Source organism: Corylus avellana, chromosome 2 (genome assembly GCF_965113065.1).
Source record: "Corylus avellana chromosome 2, dhCorAvel1.hap1.2, whole genome shotgun sequence".
In the NCBI taxonomy this organism is placed as follows: Eukaryota; Viridiplantae; Streptophyta; class Magnoliopsida; order Fagales; family Betulaceae; genus Corylus; species Corylus avellana.
The window spans coordinates 25,338,850-25,351,792 of record NC_142491.1 but is presented as its reverse complement, the minus strand read 5'-3'; the positions used below and the strand labels follow the sequence as shown (position 1 = coordinate 25,351,792).

The 12,943-nt window shown below is 37.4% G+C and overlaps 1 pseudogene; it reads left to right on the top strand.

Annotated features, from left to right (window-relative positions):
* Nucleotides 1-1,148: 1,148 nt before the first annotated feature.
* LOC148587556 (uncharacterized) lies at nucleotides 1,149-2,360 on the top strand (annotated as a pseudogene).
* The last annotated feature ends 10,583 nt before the right edge of the window (nucleotides 2,361-12,943 follow it).

Sequence of the window (12,943 nt, the reverse complement as noted above, 5' to 3'; positions counted from 1 at the left end):
TTAACCCATTTGGATACCAACAAGGTCATATGAATTACTATTTTCAGCCTGATAAATCCTTGGATGATGGGTTGGTGCTTATAACGTCTGATGATAGTGTCGTCGGAATGATTGAGTACTTGCAACGATGTAAACTTGTGAATCCCATTGTGGTTTTGTATATTGTGTCATATGATAATGCTGATGAACAAGTAGGTGCAGATGAGGATGAACATGGTGATGATGATGTCCAAAGGATGAGAATTATAAATTACCCATTTTGGAAGTCATTGATAGGCGATGATGATGATGCATGGGATGATGGTGGTGATCAACTAGGGGCTGGTACATTCACCCACGGTGATGAGATGGATGGTGATGAGGGGGATGGTGATGAGGGGAATGGTGATGAAGATGTTGGAGATGTGGAGTTTGATAAACTCTGCACTAGTGACCATTTGTTAAATGATGAGGAAAAAGATACATCATCCTCTAAGTTGAGGAGAAGTGATATCTTCGTAAGTCCCCCTAATAGCGATGATGACAATAATGAGGCGGTGAGTAAGCCTAGGTGTGTGCCTACTTTTTCTGAATTTCATGATGTTGACATGGATGAAGCCAAATTGCATGTTGGTATGTCCTTCACTTCGGCGAATCAGTTCAAACAAGCTGTGAGAACATACAACCTCTTCAAAGGTAAATATGTAGAATTCACTAAAAATGATGGGGATAGGGTGATTGGAATTTGTAGAAGTAAGAGTGAGGGTTGTCCATGGAGAGTTTATGGTTCATTGGTACCAGGTAAGATGACATTCATGATTAAGTCATTGAACCCTACTCACCAGTGTACAAGAAAATACAAATCTTCAATTGTAACATCTAGGTGGATTGCAGATAGGATGATCCACAAGTTTAGGACACAGCCAAACTATCCATTGAAAGCACTTCGTGAGGATGTTAAAAATCAATGGAATGTGGATGTTACTAACAGACAGTTGTACACTGCTAGGGTGAAGGCTAAGAGACAGATAGAAGGCAAGCTAAGAGAACAATACCATCGACTTTGGGATTATTGTGCAACAATGAGACAAACAAATAGAGGGAGTTGTATGTTTATAAAGGTTGAGAGGCCAAGTTTAGAGGTACCACCAACTTTTCAAAGACTGTATATGTCTTTGGCAGCATGCAAGGATGGTTTTAAGGCAGCTTGTAGGCCTGTTATAAGAGTTGATGGCTGTTTTTTAAAAGGATATTATAAAGGGCAACTTTTGACTGCTGTTGGAAGAGATCCAAATGACAACATTTATCCCATTGCAATTGCTGTTGTTGAGGCTAAATGTAAGGATAGTTGGTCCTGGTTTCTGGAGACTCTAGTGGTGGACCTTGGTCCGCATGGCTTGCATGGGTGGACATTCATATCTGACAGACAAAAGGTAATTGATTTTTGCATAAAAATATTTTTATTACATTAACATATTTCCTTCTCTGATTTTGTATGAAGGGGTTGATTCCAAGCTTTAAGGCAGTCGTACCAAATTCTGACCACCACATATGCATAAGACATTTATACGCCAACTTCATAAGTGCAGGACACAAATGTTTACTATTGAAGAAGAAGAAGTTATGGAGAGCAGTTGCTGCGTATACAGTGCATGAATTCCAAAGGGAAATGGAGGAGTTGAAAAAGATGAGTGAACCTACTCATGCTTACTTGGTGAAGGTTGACCCACATGGGTGGGCTAGGGCTTTTTTCGACACCGCCCCAAAGTGTGACTTACTCATGAACCACATCTGTGAGTTCTTTAATTCGTATATTATTAAAGCCTGAGACAAAACTATTATAACAATGTTGGAGATGATTAGGAAGAAACTAATGGGGCGGTACCAAATGAAGAGGAATGTAATAAGGACATATGTCGGGCACTGATGCCCTAAGATATTGGGGAAGTTGGACGAGTGTGGAAAGGCTGCTGATTGCATTTCAACCTATGCTAAAGATGGACTATTTGAGGGTGGTGTGCAGGAATAAAACAGTTTACGGTTGATTTGCCACATCAATCTTGTGAGTGTAGGCAGTGAGACATGACTGGCATTCTATGCCCACATACTATATCCGCTATATTGTATAATGGCTCAAAACTTGAAGACTACTTGCATGAATACTTTAGTGTAGAAATGTACAAGAGGGCTTATGACCCAATGATTTTCCCAATGCCAAGTCAAGACCAATGGTTGAGGACCAATCAAGATTCCATTGAACCACTTGTCTACAGAGCTGCCCTAGGCAGGCTTAAGAAGGTGAGGAGAAGGGGGCCTGATGAGCCAAGGAATGCAAACACTATTAGAAAGGGTGGGGTAGTTATGAGATGTTCGAAGTATAGTGAGGCTGGCCATAACACTAGGACTTGCCCTAGGAGGAAGACAACTCGATCGCGGAGAAGTATACCCACAAGCATTGCAACCGAGTTGAGCTTTAGTGATGTAAGTAAACACCTTAAATGTTATACCATCTTTATTAGTTTACTATAATCCAATATAATATTATACCATCTCTTGTCACTATCTTGCATATTCCCTCCCAACCATATGTAAGTGGATCACAGCCTACTCAATCAACAATACCTACACAAGAGGTAATTGAGACAATCTACTTGTTGTATTTATAATTTGTACAGCTATATGAGTTACTATGAATTTCATGATGTTGAATGTTGATTATGATTTTTATTATGATTTTGATTGTTATTGGAATTCTTATCAGCAAATGCACCATGCACGAGATACTTTTTCAAGTGCCAATAAGAGACAAGCATCTACTACTGATGATGTATGTATTAGTAACCTTTGTTCAAGTAATAAAATTTGTTCGTTTTTTGCTTTCCTAATGACGATCTTGCATGTGCAGGCTGCTTTACCCAAAAGGATTGAAGACAAGGGCAGGTAGGGGAAGGCTATTTAGATCTGGAAGAGTGGTTGTTCTAACCATGGAGAAGGGAATTCAACGAATGGAAGCAAAGAATAAATAGAAAAGGCCTATATGGCAAAATTAATGGACATTCAAGTCGGACTTTTGTTTAGGCTGTTAGACACCATATCAAAATTTTTTGTTTAGTTATAATATTTTGGTTTGGTTGTTAACTACTACTGATAATGTGGATGTTAGGCCCTTACTCACATGGCGAAAAACTTTTGTGAATGGTTGTTTAATGTGAATGGTTGACTAGGTATGGTGAATATTGTAACCATTCTGGTTTGGTTGTTGTTTGGTGAATATTGTAAACTTATGTGAATTGTTGTTTAATGTGAATGGTTGACTAGGTATGGTGAATATTGTAACCATTTTGGTGAGGTTGTTTGGTGAATATTGTAAACTTATGTGAATTGTTGTTTAATGTGAATGGTTGACTAGGTGTGGTGAATATTGTAACCATTTTGGTTTGGTTGTTGTTTGGTGAATATTGTAAACTTATGTGAATTGTTGTTTAATGTGAATGGTTCTCCAAAAATGTTGAATGAAATAGTTAGCATTATTAATGATGGTCAATTCCCATCATATTTACAAATTGCAAATGATAGACAGGGAACCAAGTCTACTACTCATTATAAAACTTATCAAAACAAAAGTGGTTGCAATAACCTGCAGGTTGTTAGTTGGCTTACAACACGATGAATAAGTTCATCTTAACATCAGCTGATTACCACTATATTGATTGTAACCACTAACATAAAATAGTATAATCATAATCAAAAAGCCTAAGGTAAAGCCTGATACATCTTCTCCCTACACTGGTACAATTTCACTCTAGTTTGGTAAAACTCTAACTTCAATTGAAATTGGACAGATTGATTCTCCATCTCAGCACGCATTGTATCTCCTTTTTCGTGTAGTCGTTTCGTCTCAGCACGCATTCTTTCTTTGTAATTGCACATTTCGTTATCAGCCCACTAAAAAACACTTATAATCTGTAGGTTTCTGCAAGATTAAAAAATTAAAACAAATCTCATAAATTATTAGCCTAAACGGAAAACACAAAAAGTTAGTAAATTAAAACAAACAATTGCCTTGTAGTTTAGACACCCGTACCACTTTCTACCAAAATTTATTTTTGTCTAGGAGGTCCTTACATAAGCAAGAAATCCACAATAACATTGTAGACGTCCACTTGACGCATTGCTATTTGTAGACATTATTTTGCTGTGCCTACTCAAAAATAGAAGCTTACAAAAGCTTCTTTAAAACCATGTCCCACCAAGTCCGAATTTACACAATGTGTTCCCCCCCAAAAAAAAAAGCGTGACTATCTTATGAAGCATAACTTCTAAAAGTGTGATGATAGATGCTTTTCTAAAGCATAACCTTCAAATATCAAAACAAAACCACACAAAAATTAATTTAAATTTAACAGCGAGCATTGTTATATTCCCTAAATTTTTTATTTAAATTAAAGAAAAGCAAAACTCGAGAATAAAGTGTTTTTGCCTAAATTAAGAGGTGAAGTGGTATTCTGCCATGGTGTGTGTGGAGAAGTAATTTTGGATGATAACATGTGGTTTGTTCATTTAAGAATGCAGTGAAGGAAAATGATGATATGGTAAGTTATACTCTCTTGGAAGTGGTAGAGTTTCTTGTGTCTGCTCCAAGTGGTATGATATTGTCCGCTTTAGGTCAAGCCCGCACGGTTTTATTATTAGGTTTACCACAAAAAGCCTCATACCATTTAGAGAAAGTATATTCCATATAAACATATCATCTTTTCCATGCCCAAGCAATGTGGGATGTCACAATCACCCCCTCTTAGGACCCAGTATCCTCGCTGGCGACTCTTATGTGGGCTTGTGCATGCTCCTCCCATCTCAGGCTGGGCTATAGCTCTGATACCATATGTAACACCCCTGCTCCAAGTGATATGATATTGTCCGCTTTGGGCCAAGCCCGCACAGTTTTATTATTGGGTTTACCCCAAAAGGCCTCATAGCATTAAGAAAAAGTATATTTCATATAAACACATCATCTTTTCCATGCCCAAGCAATGTGGGATGTCACAATCACCCCCTCTTAGGACCCAGCGTCCTCGCTGGCGACTCTCATGTGGGCTTGTGCACACTTCCCCCATCCCAGGCTGGGCTATGGCTCTAATACCATATGTAACACCCCTACTCCAAGTGGTATGATATTGTCCACTTTGGGTCAAGCCCGCACGGTTTTATTATTGGGTTTACCCCAAATGGCCTTATACCATTTAGAAAAAGTATATTCCATATAAACACATCATCTTTTCCATGCCCAGGCAATGTGGGATGTCACAATCACCCCCTCTTAGGACCCAGCGTCCTCGCTGGCAACTTTCATGTGGGCTTGTGCATGCTCCTCCCATCTTAGGCTAGGCTATAGCTTTGATACCATATGTAACACCCCTGTTCCAAGTGGTATGACATTGTCCGCTTTGGGCCAAGTCTGTATGATTTTATTCTTGGGTTTACCCCAAAAGGCTTCATACCATTTAGACATAGTATATTCCATATAAACACATCATCTTTTCCATGCCCAGGCAATGTGGGATGTCATAATCACCCCCTCTTAGGACCCAGCATCCTCGCTGGCGACTCTCATGTGGGCTTGTGCACACTCCCCCCATCTCAGGCTAGGCTATGGCTTTGATGCCATATGTAACACCCCTGCTCCAAGTGGTATAATATTGTCCACTTTAGGCCAAGCCCGCATGGTTTTATTATTGGGTTTACCCCAAAAGGCCTTATACCATTTAGAAAAAGTATATTTCATACAAACACATCATCTTTTCCATGCCCAAGCAATGTGGGATGTCACAATCACCCCCCCTTAGGACCCAGCGTCCTCGCTGGCGACTCTCATGTGGGCTTGTGCACGCTCTCCCCATCTCAGGCTGGGCTATGGCTCTGATACCATATGTAGGTATGATATTGTCCACTTTGGGTCTAGCCCCGCACGGTTTTATTATTGGGTTTACCCCAAAAGGCCTCATACCATTTAGAAAAAGTATATTCCATATAAACACATCATCTTTTCCATGCCCAGGCAATGTGGGATGTCACAATCACCCCTCCTAGGACCCATCGTCCTCGCTGGCAACTCTCATGTTGGCTTGTGCATGCTCCCCCCATCTTAGGCTGGGCTATGGCTCTGATACCATATGTAACACCCCTACTCTAAGTGGTATGATATTGTCCGCTTTGGGCCAAGTCCGCACTATTTTATTATTGGGTTTACCCCAAAAGGCCTTATACATTTAGAAAGAGTATATTCCATATAAACATATCATTTTTTTTCTTGCCCAGGCAATGTGGGACGCCACAGTCACCCCCTCTTAAGACCCAGCATTCTCGCTGGCGACCCTCATGGGCTTGTGCACACCCCTCCCGCCCCCCCCATCTCAGGCTGGGCTATGGCTTTGATGGCTTTAAATAGACATGATTAGGGCTTCAATCTAGCCCTAATTAAAATATAAATTACATAATAAAAATAAAAGGTGGACGAGAAGAAAAACCCAAACTCTTTTTGATCTAGCCTTCAGTTCATTTCCAAAGCTTATGCCTCTTTTTTCCACACCTTTTTCCTAGAAGCTAAGAGGTCTATTTATAGGCCTTTAGAACTCCTTGACACACTAGTAAACTTAAAAAATTTGTAGGGTTTAGTCCTATTACAAGTGAGACTTGGAAACCCTAATATGGAAGGAAAGGGCATTCTGGCTGCCAGCGCACAGGTGCGATCGATCGTATGTGTTAGGCGCTCGATGGCAGATGCGATCGATGCTGTTCCATGCGCACCCGAGCGCATGCCTTGCGCTTGTCTGGTCCTCTTGCTTGTAGTGCGCTGGATCGCAGGTCTCCTGCGATCAATCGCACTACCAGAGACTTCAGCTTTTCCCAAATTTGCTCTTTAAGCTCAATACTTCCAGGTTTTCTTCCTTTTGTTCCAAAGGCCTACAAAGACACAAAATTACAGAAAATGAATAAAATTACATAAACTAAGAATACTAATGAATAAACACATATAAGTTTAAGGGCTAAAATATGAATATTTTTGCACTTAACACACCCCCAAACTTACATATTGCTAGTCCTTTAGCAATACAAAACTACAAACAAAATGAAAAATAGAAAACAAAAAGATAAATCCATCTTTCATGGGATGTACGATTACATTTAGCATATGCAACAAGCCTTTTAAACCCCTAGGAATTTCCTAGAGGACGAGTGAAGTCACGTGAGGGTTTTCCAGGAATGTTGCCCACAAACATCATGCAAGAGTTCATGTTATTCAAAAATTAAAGTATCACTCAAAACCATGATTTTCATTCATTAGCAAGCTTAAAAAAATAAACTCCATCTTCACAATAAATTGGAATTTTAAAATTTAATCACTTACAAAAGACATGCTAAGGCATCACAAGTTCGAAAGTAATGTAAAGTGAACTAGCACATAAATATGAAGCTTCCAATTATTTTCAATGTGCAATGTCTCAATATCTCAATGTTCACTGAAATCCCTATTAGAATGAACAACAATGGCATATTTTTCCTTTCTTTTTGTTTTTTCTCTTTCTTCTTCGTCAGGTTGTGCAATATTTGGTTTCCTTAAGCTTTCTAATTGACCCATGTAATGAGTGTTAAGTCAATGACTTTCAAACCAGATGGTTTTAGGGCATTAGGTGAAGAGACGCCCCTAGGACTTACTAACTCGAGTCAAAAAGGCTACGGAACCAAACTAACCATGACATTAACCAAATCAAAATTCTTCACCTTTTGACATGAACACTTAATGCTTTGAGGCAAGAGGTCTAGTTACTTAGTGAAAAGCTTATCAATGATTATTTTTTTTTTCATATATATATATATATATATATATGCCAAAGTATCCATCTAATAAATCTTCATGTTTCACTTAAGACATAGAAACGCACACATCAGACTTCATGTCATACCCCACAAATTATGTACTAATGTGCTTCTGTAAGATCAGATCAAACATGTGAATTCTCAACTGTCATAAGCAAGTAACCAAACTGAAAAACTCAATTATCAGATCATGTGCTCAGAATTTTAAGCTCACCAATGAAATCAAATCACAATTTTTAAGATCAACCAAAATTTTAAGACAAACATGATTATGCATTTTTTTTTTCTTTTCACAAACAACAAAATTAAAAATAAAATAAAACTGGGACAATTTTTTTTTTCTTTTCACAATTTTTTTTTCCTTCCACAAAAAATAAAAATAAAATAAAACTAGGACAAAGAATGTGTAAAATGTCTCCCATACCCCCAAACTTAAATTACAAATTGTCCTCAATGTGCCTATAACATGGAAAGAATTTACCCGGGATATGGAGGAAATTGTCTGGAATAGCATGGTTCATAGCACACCCCCAAACTGGAAATGAAGCACACCTGTCCCTGCAAAATAAAACACTAAACAAATAAAAAGGAAACAAAAATAAAACTAAAGACAAAAATAAATTGAAAAACAAATAGAAAATAACAGGATAAACTATGGGGTGCCTCCCATGAGCGCTAAGCTTAACGTCTTTAGCCAGACTATACAACAGCTTCAGTATTGTTGGATGGAGGTGTGCTCAATTGCACTACCGCATGGTAGCTCAAAGTTGAGGATAAAAACAGAGAAAAATTTAAACCACCAAAATAATAAAAACTAACAGACTTTAAAAACAAAAACATAAAACAAAAAGCAAAATAAAAGAAAACAAAAAACAAAAAAATAAAAATAAAAATAAAAGCAAAATTGAAATCAGGAGCTTCAGTACTGCTGTCTGGCTGTGCGCTCGATCTCCTTGGAATGAGTGCTCGAGTGTACTGTCGCAAAACATAAGCATATAGGGCTCACAGGCAGTAGTTCGCTCTATCGTACTACCACAAATTAAATCAGATTTGAGGACAGAAACAGAAACGAAAAACAAAACATAAAAATTAAAAAATAAATAAATCGAAACATAAAACAAACAAACAAAATAAATAAATAAATAAACAAACAAAATAGAGAAAAGAAAGCAAAATAAATAAATAAAAAATAAATAAAAGAAACTAAATTAAACTAAAGGAAAAAAATTTCTAGACATAAATTAACACAATCCCCGGCAACGGCGTCAAAAACTTGTTATGCCAAATACCCACTTAAATTAATAGGTAAATACTTTGTACATTTTACTTGCCAGTTCACAAGATCAAACGATAGTATATCAAGCAAATATGAGATCATTCCCAAGAGGATTGGTAAATTATGTTTAGAAGTAATTTCCTATTTAATTAATAGATAAAAATCAATTGTCACGATTAAGTTAAAATAAAGAAATAAAATAATAGATAAACTAAAACTAAAAAGGATTAGGGTTTTGATATACACCACTAATCAGACTAATTAAGATAACAATATGCTAATGCGCTAATCATACCGGTATTTCACCTAAATAGGTGGGTATTTTTGTTATGTAGTTTATATTTTAATTAGGGCTAGATTGAAGCCCTAATCATGTCTATTTATGATTTCAATATTGGCGCAATTGCTATAATTATATTCTTGTGTATTTAACTTGATTAATTCCTGTTATCTTGAATTCCTCATATGTGTTTGTCTAGCCAACATATGCATGTGGTATGGACTAGTTAATTAAATCAATTTGGATGATGGAGTCCAAGGTTTAATAAGAGTAACAAAAGAAATCCACACTGGGTTCTTGGGTTAATCAACATGGGGAACCGGGAGTAGACACCCATGCTCTAGGCCTCATGTGTTTGTTGATTTCCACAGATTTATGCTTTCTTGAAGAACAACTTAGTATACACCCATGCTAAATCCTTTAAAAAAGAAAAGAATTAGGGTAGACACCCATGCCTAATTCATTGCTTAGGGAAATCAATAGCTTAAGGAGTAGACACCCATACCCTTAGGTTGGCAAACATTAAATATACCGGTTCAATTGGCGCATTGGCATATTGTTATCTTAATTAGTCTAATTAGTGGTGGATATCAAAACCCTAATCATTTTTAGTTTTAGTTTATCTTTTATTTTATTATATTGAATTCAATCGTGACAGTTTAATTTTATTTGTTTAATTAAATAGGAAATTACTTCTAAACATAATTTACTAATCCTCGTGAGAATGATCTAGCATTTGCTTGCTATACTATCGTTTGATCTTGTGCACTTGCAAGTAAAATGTACCAAGTATTTGCCTATTAATTTAGGTGGGTATTTGGCGCGACGAACACCCCTGCTCCAAGTGGTATAAGATTGTCCGCTTTGGGCCAAGCCTGCACGGTTTTGTATATTCTATATAAACACATCATCTTTCCATGCCAAGCAATGTGAGACGTCACACCTCATGTATTCTTCCCCTTCATCTCCTCTTCTTCCTCTTTAGTTTATCTAGCCTTTTGTTTTGGTTATTAGAAGTTAGATCTACTGTAGACCCGCGACCTCTACCACCCACGCGTACCTCCTCCTCCATCGTCGACCTCCACTCAACCATCCATCGGCCCTTGCCCTTGCACGAGTACCTATTGTGGCACACATGGGCTACACATGTCATCGCTCCTTTTATTCTCTTGCAGCAAATCTCCTCCATCATAGCTCTTACTAATCTCTTCAGTAGAGCTCTTTTGGTCATTCAGAAATTTCATATCGAAATCTAGACCTCCAACAAAATCTAATCTTGGTGGTTCTCTATCGGGCCACTCCAGAAGGTGTCTCCTTGTTGTGAAAATTTTAATTACTCACAAATACACAAATCATTTGCAGTTAATGGATTGCAAGTGTGAGGTTGATCCAACGGCGAATTGTGTTTTTGAAAAGCAATTATGACTAAATTAATCAAATTCTAACCTAGTTCCAAAAGTTGAGAGATTATTTTTGTGAATAAAAGGATCAAAAGCATAAACAACATTAAAGTGAATTTAATCAATTAACAAAGCACTAAGGTTTCAGAATCCGCATTCACAAATTCATAGCAACATATTCCCATGATCAATAATATTTTCCAAAGTTCTCACAACAAAATCCTAAGAGTGTTTTACTTATGCTTCAAATAGTTAATCAAAACCATCCCATGTATCAATTCTTTACACAAATCACAAAAGAAATCCAATTTAAATCAAATCATTAAGTGTATCCATAAATCACAAAAGATATCCAATTTAAGTCAAAACATTGATTGTATACGTAGAATAAATCATAAAGGATATCCAATTTAGTAATAAAGAAAACCAAGCAGTCAATTATGTGAAATTATTTCAAATCATCAAATGTATCCTTGAATCACAAAAGCTATCCAAGAATCATTCCACAAATTGAATTAAAGTAAAACAATTGGAAAATCAAACTCAATAAAATTAGAAAATATTACATCATATGAGAATAGTGTTGCTAATCTTAAGTGAGACTTCATCCTCAACCTTAGTTGAGGGTTTAGCCTCTCATGGAATTGGAAAAGAAAACAAGAATAATTGAATCCATGGAGAAATTGAGTTGCTTCCAAATTGAAAAGCCCAAAATTGAGAGCTCCAAAGGCTAGGAAAACCCTAAACTTTCTTCTCTCTACTCTAAAATTTCATACTCTGTAGCCTTTTACTTTTTCTCTAATGTTTTTCCTATTTATATGGCTTTTTTCTAGGGTTTTTTTAACCTAAAAAAGTCAGTTGTCAGATAAGTGTCCCATCCGAAAGGGACTATTCACCTTTCAGACGGCTGCTGTCTCCTGTGTGCGCTCGAGCTCACTGCCGTCCGGACGGGCCTTCCCACTGTCTGGACGGGCACTTGAATATTTGATCTCGGTGACTTTTCCTTTGGCGATTTTTCTTGCAAACTTTGCATTCAGTCCGCAACTTTTCCTTAGCAGCCTGCAAAGCACTAAAAACCACAGAACTAGCACAAGACATCATATTATAACACAACTAAAGGATTAACCAATATAACTTAGGGAGCTCGAATATGCAATATTTGACACTCATAACTCCTCCACCATTGTATATCTACCTCTTAGTCTGTAATGCCCCATGGAAATCACTTAACTAGTAATTTATCCCATAGTTCGACTTCCAGCCTTTTTCCTCACGAAACAAGCTCTTAACCTCTCCTAAACGAGAGAATACAGCAAAAGACTTTAACTACAGGAATAAGAAAGTAATAACTACATACCACAATTATAACCAGAATAAAGATAAAACATCATAACATAGATAGATTCTCAAATGTGCTGGTCAACAAACTAATCATCAATATATTACAACCCAAGATAATTGTTTGAAAATTGGATAACAAAATCAATGCTTAAGTTTAAGTAGTGCTAGCATGATCACTATCTCTATCATCTCTGCCCATGGGGTTCCTCCATCGTCCCACATGGACTTCAGCCATACTAGATCCATATCCTCAAAAATGACCTGGATCAAGTCTTAGGCCACCACCATGATGCTGTCCAAAGGCATCCTCCTCTACGCTAGCTAAACCGTGCAATTATACATAATGGAGGAGGAAAATAAAAGGGGTAAGTCTAAAGACTTAGTGAGTAATAATGCACATAATACCCAAGCCATTTAGTGATAAATTCCATTTGGTAAAGTATGCAACATTTTAAGCATGACAGTTATCCACAAATGCCGTATAGATATAGTACATGCGATAATCATGAGAATCAATGATAGTTCAACTATATGGTCTACCTGAGATATTACCCCTTCTCAGTAGGGTTGGCACTGTCCTGAGAGACCTGTAATACAATGTCGATGCCCCAACCATTGTACGCTACCATCCATAACACTAGTAGCTCGACCGAGCCTGACCCTGGGTGGCCCACGCTACTAATGATGTGCGTCATGTAGTAACCCGCCCGTTAAGGCTGCTCCAGTCCTGAAATAACCATTGAATCCAAGATCCATATATCACATCCACACACACATTTGACCATAGAGTTA